The sequence below is a fragment of the Acinonyx jubatus genome, chromosome A2 (genome assembly GCF_027475565.1).
Source record: "Acinonyx jubatus isolate Ajub_Pintada_27869175 chromosome A2, VMU_Ajub_asm_v1.0, whole genome shotgun sequence".
NCBI classification, from domain to species: Eukaryota; Metazoa; Chordata; class Mammalia; order Carnivora; family Felidae; genus Acinonyx; species Acinonyx jubatus.
This window is the reverse complement of record NC_069383.1, coordinates 36607026-36619097: the sequence shown is the minus strand read 5'-3', so window position 1 is coordinate 36619097 and position 12072 is coordinate 36607026. Positions and strand designations below refer to the sequence as shown.

At 34.6% G+C, this 12072-nt stretch overlaps 1 long non-coding RNA gene across 1 annotated transcript in view; it reads left to right on the top strand.

The window, feature by feature from the left end:
- LOC113604116 (uncharacterized) overlaps window positions 1–12072 on the top strand; it is a 426541-nt gene that overhangs the window by 302726 nt on the left and 111743 nt on the right. The window lies entirely within an intron of this gene.

Here is a 12072-nt window from a genome sequence, read left to right as displayed (position 1 = left end):
TGAGAGGGAAACAGAGGATCCAAAGCAGTCTCCACGCTGACAGCAGTGAGCCCATGCAACTCGCAAACTGTGAGATCATGACCTGAGCTGAAGTCGGACACTCAATCAACTAAGCCACTCAGGTGCCCCTCTTTTGTTTTTTAATTAATAAAGTTAATTCTTTATAATAGCTTTAGGTTCACACCAAAACTGAGCAGAAAGTTTCCATATAGTTCCTGTCCTCACCCATGTACAACTTCCTCCACTATTGATATCCTATACCATAGTGGTACATTTGTTTTAATTGATGAAGCTACACTGACAGATAATTATCACCTAACATTAGGATTCACTCCTGGCATTGTATATTCTATAACTCTAAGGACATGTATCTATTATTGTAGTATCATGTCTACACATACAGTTTTATTGCCCTAAAAATCTTCTGTGCTCTTCCTATTCATCCCTCTCTTCCTCCCAACCTCTGGCAACCACTGGTCATTTTATTGTTTCCATAGTTTGCCTTTTCCAGAATGTCATATAATTAGTCATACAGTGTGTATCCTTTTCAGATTGGCTTTTTTTTCACTTACTAATATGAATTTAAGCTTCTTCCAGGTTTCCTTCTCTCTTCCCCACCCTTCGCCTAAGTTTTGGTAATATGATTTTCCTATAGTCTCTTTTTTTCTACTGCCATTGAAATATAAAATCATTCAGAATTGGGAGAATGAGGTTAGTAGGGTACAATTAAACATGGTGGCTGATTCACCTTTTCCTGAGGCTTTAAGTTACTTTCAAATTTTAAGGGAATTTGTAGGAATGGTCTGGTCACACAGAAACACCATATATTGGGATGTATAATTAAATAGTTTAGATTTTACAAAACCCACTAATTATGGCTTTATAATGTCTCTTCATAAAACCTCATTAAAAGGAATTCCAACAGATGCTGAGGCATCATCCAGAATAATGTGCTGCAGAATCACAGGTGACATGCACAGGAGTGTAAACCACAAGGACTTCAGGAAAGAATATTTAACAGCCTAAAACAGGAGATACCAAAAATTGCTATGTAGGAAACTCAGCAATCAAATTAAGGAATTTCCTCCTTAATAGGGACATCTCTTTCCATCTAAGCCATCCATTTTTTCTCTTGTCTAGATGATTATACTTATTGGGGAGGATCATCACAAAATCACCTGTTTGTCCTTCTGTTATTCTGAAATGGAATTTCAGCTATCAAAAGAAAATGCTAGTGATTAGAAAAGCAATGTAGAAAATGAAATTCCAAAGAGGCCATATTAGAGCTTATTAAACTAAGTATTAAGAACATTATATTCTCAAAAACAAATAACAAAGTCAATATTGCAATTGAAGCTTAAGTGGAAGATTTTAAGACTCAGTTTCCTGAATTTTATAAGAGACGTCATTGAAACCTGAGTTTGAATTGATATTTTTTAAAGTTTATTCATTTTGAGAGAGAGAGAGGGAAAGACAGACAGAGAGAGAGAGAGAATAGGGGAGGGGCAGAGAGAGAAAGAATCCCTCTCACTCTGAAAATCCCCCAGAGCCTGATGTGGGGCTTGAACTCACGAACCTTGAGATCTTGACCTGAGCCAAAATCAAGAGTTGTATGCTTAACTGACTGAGCCATTCCTTGAATTGATATTTATTATGCTTAATTATGCTTATTGTATAAACCAAAACCAATGCTAATATTTATAGAATTCAGGCCTGTTTCTCTTTCCCCTTGTAATTTTTTCTAAAGTAATGCTTGCATATGGTTAAGAAGGTCAAGTAGTGCAGAAGAGGTAATAATAAGGAATCACTGTCTACCATCCACTTCAGTCCACCAAGTTATACTGAGACTTGTCTTGCATCCCAGAAAGAAACAACCTTCTTTTAACTTTTATACCAGTTATTACCAAGCAACAAAATCATAGACATAATTTTATTTTTATCAATTTAAGATTTTTATTGATTCAGCATTATGAAAATTGAAGATTTATTTCAATGAAATCCTCTCTATTTTTATAGGTATTAATTTTTCATTTGTGCATTGGCTTCTTTTGTAATGTTAAAACTAAGTTTCTGTACTTCCAGTTTCTGGTTCAACCTGTAAGGATCTTGGAAGTTACTCTTTCCTTAAGACAAGTAGAAAGCTGACTATTCTAAAAATCAACTACTCTTCTTGGATCCATAAGAGAGGGAAGGACACAGGGCAACACACTGCCCTCAAGACTGGAGAGACAGGCCAGTACAAGGAGTCATGGCTTCCCAGAGCAAAGACTCACAAGTGGAAACTTTGCCAGGGGAACCAGTGTCAAGGTAGGAAAATCTGAACTATAACTGATAAATTGCTTGGGGCTTAATGTGTACAACTCTGAAAGTTAAAAACTCCAAGGGGACCCAGTCAAATTGGAGGGGGTATCTCCTATACTTTTGAGAGTTTTACCTCCTAGAACTCAACCAGATTGTTAGAGAAAATATTAGAGAAAAATCCTCTATACTTCCAACAGGGAGAGGGGGAAATGAATCATTTTGATATATGCCAGAACATTCTGTTCTTAAGAAGGCCTGCCCTCAGGAGAAACTAGTAAACCAGAGTCTAATCTGCTGGAATATTATCAGAGGCTAACTTCTCTGGCAGAAGGGAAATACCCAATACCAGCCAACTCTAGCCATCCAAGGAGAGGAAAAAAAAACCTGAGTAACACTTCTGAAGTCTACAGTCCAGAGTCATAGCTACACTAAAGGCTAAGATTTAATCATAAGAAGTATAGAATATTTTGCCTCCCCTCACATCTTACCATCACATTACTAAGGCCTACGTACAATAATTCCCTTTACATGGTACATCGTGTCTAAATATCAAGAAAGAATTACAATGCAGACTAAAAGACAAAAAATACAGTTTGAACAGAGAAATCAAGATAAGAATCAGACAGAGCAGAGATGTTGGAATTATCAGACTGGAAATTTAAAACAATGAATAATATGCCAGGAGTTCTAATGGATAATGTAGCATGAAAGAACAGATGGATGATGTAGGGAGAAAGATGGAAATCCTAAGAAAGAATCAAAAAGAAATGCTAGAGATAAAAAACACTGTAACAGAAAGGAATGCTTTTGATAAGCTTATTAGTGGACTGAGAGAAGAATCTCTGAACTAAAAGATATATGAATAGAAACTTTGAAAACTAAAAAAGCAAAGAGAACAAAAACCAAAAGAAAAACACAGAATATCCAAGGATCATGAGGTTAACTACAAAAGTGTAATATACATGTGATGAGACTACCAGAGGAGAAGAAAAAGAGAAAGGAATATGAAACAATAATGACTGAGAATTTTTTCAAAATAATGTCAGACACCAAATCACAGATCCAGAGGACACTAGCAGGATAAAATTAAAAAAAAAAATCTATACCTACATCTATCATTTTCAAACAACAGAAAATCAGAGGTAAAGAAAAAAAATCCTGAAAGAAGCCAGAGGAGGAATATACCTTACCTATAGAGGAACAAAGAGGAGAATGACATCTGTCTCCTCATAAATGCAAGCAAAAGAGTGGAGTGAAATATTTAAAGTGTTGAAAGAAAAAAAACCCAACAACTTAGAATTCTGTACTAAGTAACATTTTTCTTCAAAATTGAAGGAGAAATAAAGACTTTCTCAGACAAACAAAAATTGAGAGAATTGTTGCCAGTAGACCTGCTTTGCAAGGTATCTTAAAAGAAGTTCTTTAGAGAGAAGGAAAATAATATAGGCCAGAAACTCAGACCTACATAAAGTAAGGAAGAACATCCAAGAAGGAATAAGTGGAAATAAGATAAAACTTTTATTTTTTATTTTCAACTGATTTATTTTAACTGATCTAGCAGTTTATTCAAAATAATGATACCAACATTGTATTTAGTAATGTATGCTTATGTATATATCATCTGTATACATAAACATGCTTTATGCGTGCTTGCAAGTGACAACACTGATATAAGGACAGAAAGGAGGAATTAGGAATATTTTGTTATTATAAGCTACTCAAACACTTGTGAAGCAATATACTGTTATTTGAAAGTGGCCTTGGATTAGTTGTAAATTGCCAACTCCAGAGCAACCACCAAAAGAAGTTTTTTTAAAAAGAAGTATAGCACCCTTCGATAGCTCAGCTGGTATAGCAGAGGACTGTAGAAGAAATAAAAAACAGAAGTATAACTGATATGCTAAGACAGAAAATGGAATCATTTAAAATGTTTAATGAAGACCACAAAAGGCAGAAAAACAGTGGGAGACAAAATCAAGAGCAAAGAACAAGGGCAACAAATAGAAACAGTAAAAATATGGTAGATATTATTCTAATTCTATCAATAATCACTTTGAATACCAGTAGACTAAATGTACGAATTTAAAGTTGGATTGTTAAAGTGGATCCAAAAACACGACCCAACTATATGTTGCTTACAATAAACCCAATTTAAATATAAAGACACATATATATTAAAAGTAAATGAATGGAGAAATGTATACTATGCTAACATTAATCAAAAGAAAGCAGGAGTAGTTATATTAATTTCAGACAGCAAATTTCAAAGTAAGGGAAGTTATAAGGGATAAAGAAAGGCATTGCATCATGGTGAAAGTTGGTCAGTTCTCCAAGAAAACATAGCAGTCTTGGGCATGTATACACCTAACAACAGAGTGTCAGACTTTTAGGGCAGAAACTGATAGAACTGCAAGAGAAACAGATGCCTTCACTATCATACTTGGAAACGACAACATCCCTGTATCATAGATGGACAGATTAGCAGGCAGAATATTAGTAAGGACACAGTTAAACTCAATACCATCAGTTGACTGTATTACAGGAATATATTTCTGGGTTCTCTGTCCTGTTCTATTGATCCATTTGCTTGCTTATTTTATTTTATTTTACTTTATTTTATTTTATTTTATTTTATTTTTTTTTTATTATTTTTTTTTTTTGCCAATACCACATTGTCTTGAATACTTAGCTTTATAATAAGTCTTGAAATTGGGTAATAAGTTTGAAGTTGAGGAGTGACAGTCCTCCGTCTTTGTTCTTCTCCTTTAATACTGGGTTGGTTATTCTGGGTCTTTTGCCTCCCTATAGAAACTTCAGCATTAGCTCAAAAAGGAGGAAGGGCAATACTATGGGGGGAAAGATAGTCTTTTCAATAAATGGTACTGGAACAACTGACATCTACATGCAAAAAAATGAATCTAGACATAGATCTTAACAACCCTTCACAACAATTAACTCAGAATCGATCACAGACCTAAATATAAAACCCAAAACTAAAAAACTTCCACAAAACTCCTGAAATGCAAATTCAAACAATGAGATACCACTGCACACCTATCAGAATAGCTAAATCTGGAACACTGTCAACAATAAGTGCAGGTGAGAATATGGAGCAACAAGAACTCTCATTTATTGGTGGTGGGAATGTAAAATGGTTCAGCCTCTTTGAACGAGTGGCAATTTCTTACAATACTAAATATACTCTGTCCATATTACCAGTAATCACATACCTTGGTATTTACTCAAAGGAGTTGAAAACTTATGTTCACTAAAAAACCTGCAAACAAATGATTATAGCAGCTTTATTCAAATTGCCAAAAGCTGGAAGCAACCAAGATGTCCTTCATTAGGTGAATGGATAAATAAACTGTAGTACATCCATACAATAGAATGTTGTTCAGTACTAAAAAGAAATGAGTTTTCAAGCCATGAAACAACATGGAGGAATCTTAAATGCACATTGCTAAGTGAAAGAAGCCATCTGAAAAAGCTACATTTGTGTGATCCCAAAATTATGGAAAAGGCAAAACTATGGAGTCAGTGAAAAGATCAGTGATTGTCAGGGGTTGGGGGATATGGGGCAGAGGGATGATACACAGAGGACCGAAGAATTGCAGGACAGTGAGAATACTTTGTATGAAACTATAATGATGGATATATGTCATTATATTGTGTATTTATCCAAACTCATAGAATGTACAATACCAAGAGTGAACCTTAATGTAAACTATGGGCTTTGAGCGATAATGATGTGTCAATGTAGGTTCATCAGTTATAACAAATGTACTGCTCTGGTAGGGGATGTTGATAATGGAGGAGGTCATGTTTGTGTAGGGGTAAGGGGCATATCTCTGTATCCTCCCATTTACTTTAATGCTGGAACTGCTTTAAAAAATAGTCTTGAATAAAAAACTGTTTCTTGTTCCATAAAGTTGCAGACAGCATCTGTTGACCACTCACACCCTATTTGATGAGATTTTTAGTGTCCCTTTGTTTTCTCCACGTCATCTTCCATTATGCCTCCTAAGTTCCTGTCAGCTGTACCTTTACTTCCACAGGTTTATGAATGAAAAAAAATATTATGTTTATATTTAAATCCCATGTCAGTTTATTAACCACTCTGGGCTCTGTTATTGTCTTCCTTTTAATATAGAGTGTCTTTATAATAAAACAAAAAGAGTGGGTAACTTTTACTGTCTGAATTTCAGGTTTTTAGGCTTACAGTTAAGCTGAAGCTATTGAGAACAGTGTTTTATGAAAGGGGCAGATGATGATTTGGGCTCTATTATTATTTTTATCATCTCTGGGACAAATTTGTCAGGAAGAACATAGGATTGCATGTAGCTTTTATGGATCTTTCATAACGTTTGACTCCAAATCCATGAATCAGCTATACGTCTAATAAAATGAATATGTTATAGGCCGGCAGCTTTGATATAAACTTCACTCAGAAATAGTCTCCTGATGAGTCAGATAATAATTTCCTGCATGTAAAACAGAGATGTGTATTGGAATCCTTCCTTTTCAACTAGTTAGTTAATAACTTGATATTCTTTTTGAGTAGTTTGGCATAGATGCCCACTGGCTCTCCAGCTAGAAAGAATATAAAAACAATCTCTTTTGTGTATTTTGGGAACACTGTTTTACTGTCACAAATTAGGAACAGTGTTAGAAGTACTACCTAATTAATGTCAGATAGAATGGCTAATCATCAACCATTGCAAGAGAGTAATCATTTTTACTAATGAACATCTAGTCTTCATCCAGTTTGTAGTGAACAGGCTTGTAGTGTTCTCCAAATTTTGATGTGTCAGAATTGCTTAGGAAGCATTTTAGGCATATGGTTTCCTTGAACCCATCTACAGATATTCTCAGTTAGTGGATGTGTTGGAGTAGGACCTGAGGATTTGTGATATAGAAAATCTTCTCAAGTGGTGCCAAGGCAAAGTCAGGTTTTGTAACTACTGTATTCGGCATGCCAGCTTGCTCATTATTAACAAATACCTTGTGCAATCAGTTTACATTAGAGGGTCATGAAAGAAGTCACTTGATCCAAATATAAATAACCATTAGAAACACTTTGGTATTTTTTTCATGTCTATAACAGGTATTTAGTAGCACTTATTTAAATTATTTTTCCATTTTAGAATTATCATAGCCATGCTCTTGATATATATCCTTTGGAAACTTGATTATCCATTTATTTATAAATTGGAATGGTTGCAAACTTGTTTTCCAGGGATAGCTCATCTCTGTTCATGGTTACCTACTGAATCATTTACACTAAATTGAGCTTTCTGTTATGCCTCAGTTCATCTCCTTGAAGAACTAATATGTCCTTCTTTTCAGTCACATGTTCTTTATGTGTTAGATTCTGCTAACCTAAATTTCTGTCTAAAATTTTGATCATTAATGAATATAAATCAAGTATAACTAGCTGTATAAGATAATTACACTCCAGATACCTAGCAAATAATGCTATCTTGATCTCTCTGCCATCTAATATTTATAAAAACTGTGTTAAAATAAATAATAGTCTTGAAGGACTATGTGAAATGTATCATTTCAACCCTTAGTATAATTTATTCTTGGATCAGGTCAGACCAAAAGAGAGCTGAGTAGCATTCTGCATTGCTTTGGCCCCTAGAGCATTACTTTTATTAACGTTAGATCACCAGCTTCCATTGACAGAACAAAATCTATATAAAAGTCATTATTATAGTTACTATTATATTCTTACCTATCTAATATTTAAATTAATGAAAAAATTGGTAAGCACTGAGTCTCTATAACGTTCAAAAGGTAGATGAGAATACATTAATGTCTCTCAGTTTCTGGAATATAATGTTAAGTGTAGAAACTAATTGTAGCCTCATTTTATCTTAAAAGCTCACTGAGTTTTATTTTGCCATTATATACATATCAGTGTGGATTTTACAAATAATGATTCTTATTCTCATTTAAATTTTCAAATAAAGTTAAAATTCCACAGAGACAAACTGTTTATCCTAGGATTTAAGTACCACCAAGCCCTTAGCATAACTCTCAGAGGTAAGCACAATCCAGTTTAAAAGCCAAAGTCATTGTCCTCTTTTAAGAACTCATGGGGGAAAAATTTTTCATGTCCTATAATGATGGAAAGCCAGACTTTTGAGGAACAGCTTTTTGGAATAGACACTATGAACATTGTACTGATTCAGTCTATCCTCTGGAAAGCTTTAAGTCAAATTATCAACCATCTTGAACATATGTTTAGAGCCATTTGACATCTCATAATTCTTTTATTCTAATCTTATATTTGGCTGCATTTAATTTTTCTGCCTTTTTATTGTTCTGTAATGTATCTTGATCCATTTTATTCCATATGGAAGCTCCCACTTTAAAACTCCAAATTCCATTATCCTACTTTCAGACTACAAACATTTATACTGCCATCACTTAATCTCCTATTATATCTGCTCTTTGACCTCATGGAATGCTTTATTTTACTTGCTTGCTACTTTATAGATTTATTTCCTATTTTGGTAAAGTGACATCAAGATCTCTTATCACCCAAGCCTGAGACCTGGGAACAATCTTAAGTGTCTCTCTCCAAAGTCCCTTACCTCCAAATGTCATTAAATTCTTTCATTTCCACCTCTTTAAAATCTTGAGAACTTGTCTTTTCCCTCCTCACAACATTTCTTCCCTGTGCTATTACAGTAGTCTCCTAATTTGGGTCCATTACTTCAAGTCATCTTCACCAATTCTTTTCCATACTGTTACCAGAGTTACTTTTTCAAAGCATGAATCATCGTAAATCATATTTATCAACTTAGAATTCCTCAGTCTTCCCACTGTCTGCAGGACAAAGCCCAACTTTCAGCATGCCATACACAGTCCCTCATGATTGATCCCTAACTATTTCCCCCTAAATGCTGTGAAACCTTCTACTTCAGCGTGGCTAAGTGTTTCATTGTTTCTAGGGTAGCATACTACTCCTTAGCTTTGGCCTTTTGTATATGCATAACTTTTCTCTGGAATAGCCTCCCTGATTCCTCTACAACCACAGTTCTACGTGGTGAATTTTTAATTCTTTGTTAGTGCCATTTATACTAACAAAGCCTGTACTCTCCTGACATTTATATCTTCAGTACCTAATAAAATTTCTTTCTTCCTCTCTAGCCTCCTATCTGTCCTGTTGCTCTCTTTTGTGCCCATGTTTCAACCATACAGGATTTCTGGTCCTTGTCCTCTTCTTCTCCCATGTAACACTTTCATATATGGTATTTCTCTTGATTGTAATGTTTTCTTGCTCTTCTTTTCACCTCTACTGTTCATACTTTTGTTTTGAGATATGTACCTCTGTCATGATAAGCAAAGACCTCCATGTGACCAAATCAAATGGAAACTTTTCTGCCCTCATCATGATCTCCTAGAAATATTTAATAAAATATGTAATTTTATTAAACATCTTTATCTTTTTTTCTGAAAAAAAAATAGACTCTTTTTTCCCCCTACCTCATGGGCCATTTCTCTTGACTTCTTTTTCTGGTTCTGTCTTTACCCCAAAATCTATTTGCTGGAATTTTCCAGGACTGAGTGCTTGGTCCCATTTCCCTCTCTTATTATGGTTTCTCATAGGTGATTTCAGCAGTGTTCACGACTTAAAGTACCAGATGAGGATCTTCATCCATAAGTATCTATTCTAAGATACAAAGTTAAAAGTATAGCATCTTACATGTCATCTGCACTTGGATGTTTTAGACATACTCAAAGTTAACATGGTCAAAAACAGTTATTTAGTTCTCTTTTCCAGAAAACCTGATATCCCTGACTTTCTTCACTCAACAAATGAAATCATCATCCACCCAATTACTAAAGCAGAACCCTATAAATTTCTTTCTAATGCCAAAGGTGTTTCAAATTCATCTAATTATCTCCATCTCATTTTCTATGGTCTTTCCTCGATTTCTTTAACATCCTCCATATTGGCCTTCCTGTTCTCCTCTTGGCTCCCTCCTCTCCATTCTCCATGCAAAAACTGAAGTTACCTTCTTAAAACCCAAGTCATATTATGTCACTCCTGTTAAGGCCTACCAGTAGTTCCCCAATTAGAATAAAATATGCATTTTTTTAACCATGATCTTTGTAGGGATATAACCTCTCCAGTTTCATCCAATTCCACTCTTTCCATCACTTGCTCACTAGACTAATGATGCTCATGTTTTCTCGGTTCCTGGAGCAGACCCATGTATTCCCTGCCTCAGGGTCTTTGCCTTTGCTACTCCTATGCCAGGAACTTCCCTTCTCCAAACATAAAAATGTTTAGATATTTATTCCTCAGTTCACAGCTTGGATTTTGCTCTTTTGAGAATACTCTTCTGACCTCCTTTAGCAGATCTAGATTTCCTTGTAATTTGTTTATTCACTACCTATCATTTCTTATAGTTGCCAACTTGTAATTTATTTGCTTACATGTTATGTCTTCCTCACAAAGTTTTAAGCTCCGTGAAGACAGTGGTTACTTCAATATTGCATCTCAAATTCTAGCATGGTACCAGAGTAAGTACTTAATAAATATTTGTTAAATGAGTGACACTCTCAACTTAAACATCGTTTCTTCCAAGAAGCCTATGATTCTTGCCGCCATAGTAGATCTACTCATTATATGGCCTGTAGCCCTCTCTACTTCCTCATAATAGTTTACTTTTTTATAATTACTGTTTATCTTCCATGTTAGATGGTAATGATATGGGCCTTATATGTTTGTTTTACTGTGTTATCCCCAGCACCTTGCACAGTGGCTGCAGTATGGCAAATGTTTCATAAATGTTTGAGTAGTAAAGGAATATTTGGTACACCTTAGAAGCTTATTAATTTTTTTGTTGTCTGAATGAATTTGTTGAATAAAAATTGGTAATGGTGACTTAGAGACTTTTTTTAAATGGTAGAAATGTTAAGTATTAACAAGATCTCACATTGAGTTGGAGCTTAGAGAAGATTGTGACTCAATCCTTATGACCCAGATAATGTTTTCTCTGTCTCTAAAAACAGACACAATCATATCAATCTAAAAGAAGTGTTTGGTAATTTACATAAAATAAGAGCATTGGCTCAGATAGAGTAAGAAGTGATGAAGAATATGCCTTATTAAGCAAAAACTTTTTGTTAGTACCAAGTCAAAAGAACATACAAAGCTCAGCCATGTTGACAACTGATTCCCTTTGAAAGGCAGAATATTAGATCTAAACCATTCATCATGAACAGAAAATACAAACTGAAAAATAAAAATTATCACAACAAAAAATAACAACATGGAAAAATAAAGTCCTAGAGCAAGAAACTTCAAAACATGTTCTGCTGCTAAAATGGTGTGGGAAGTGGGAGCAGGGAAATAGTTCCCCAGTGAAACAAGTGCAAGAAACACTGGATTGAACAAAATCATAACTATGTCTGTCCTGAGAATTTTTCAAAGCTTCTAATATACTATAGTGCCTTAGGGCCTATCAATGGAAGTGTATGGAATGATTTTTTCCCCCTAGATCTATTTGGCCATCAAATCATTTTTGCACAAAATATCTAGGGGAATTGATCTGGAAAGAATTAGTCTTAGTACTGAAAGCAACCTTCCGTTAGCAGAGATTTAGTTCAGTTTTATTAGAAGACAACTGAAATAGTCGTCCTTAGATTATTAAAAAGGGATTTTCACAACTAGGCAATTATTTGAATGTATTGCCTGTGATTATTCAGGAATAGATACTGATGTTTCTGTATGTGAAGAGAATGCAA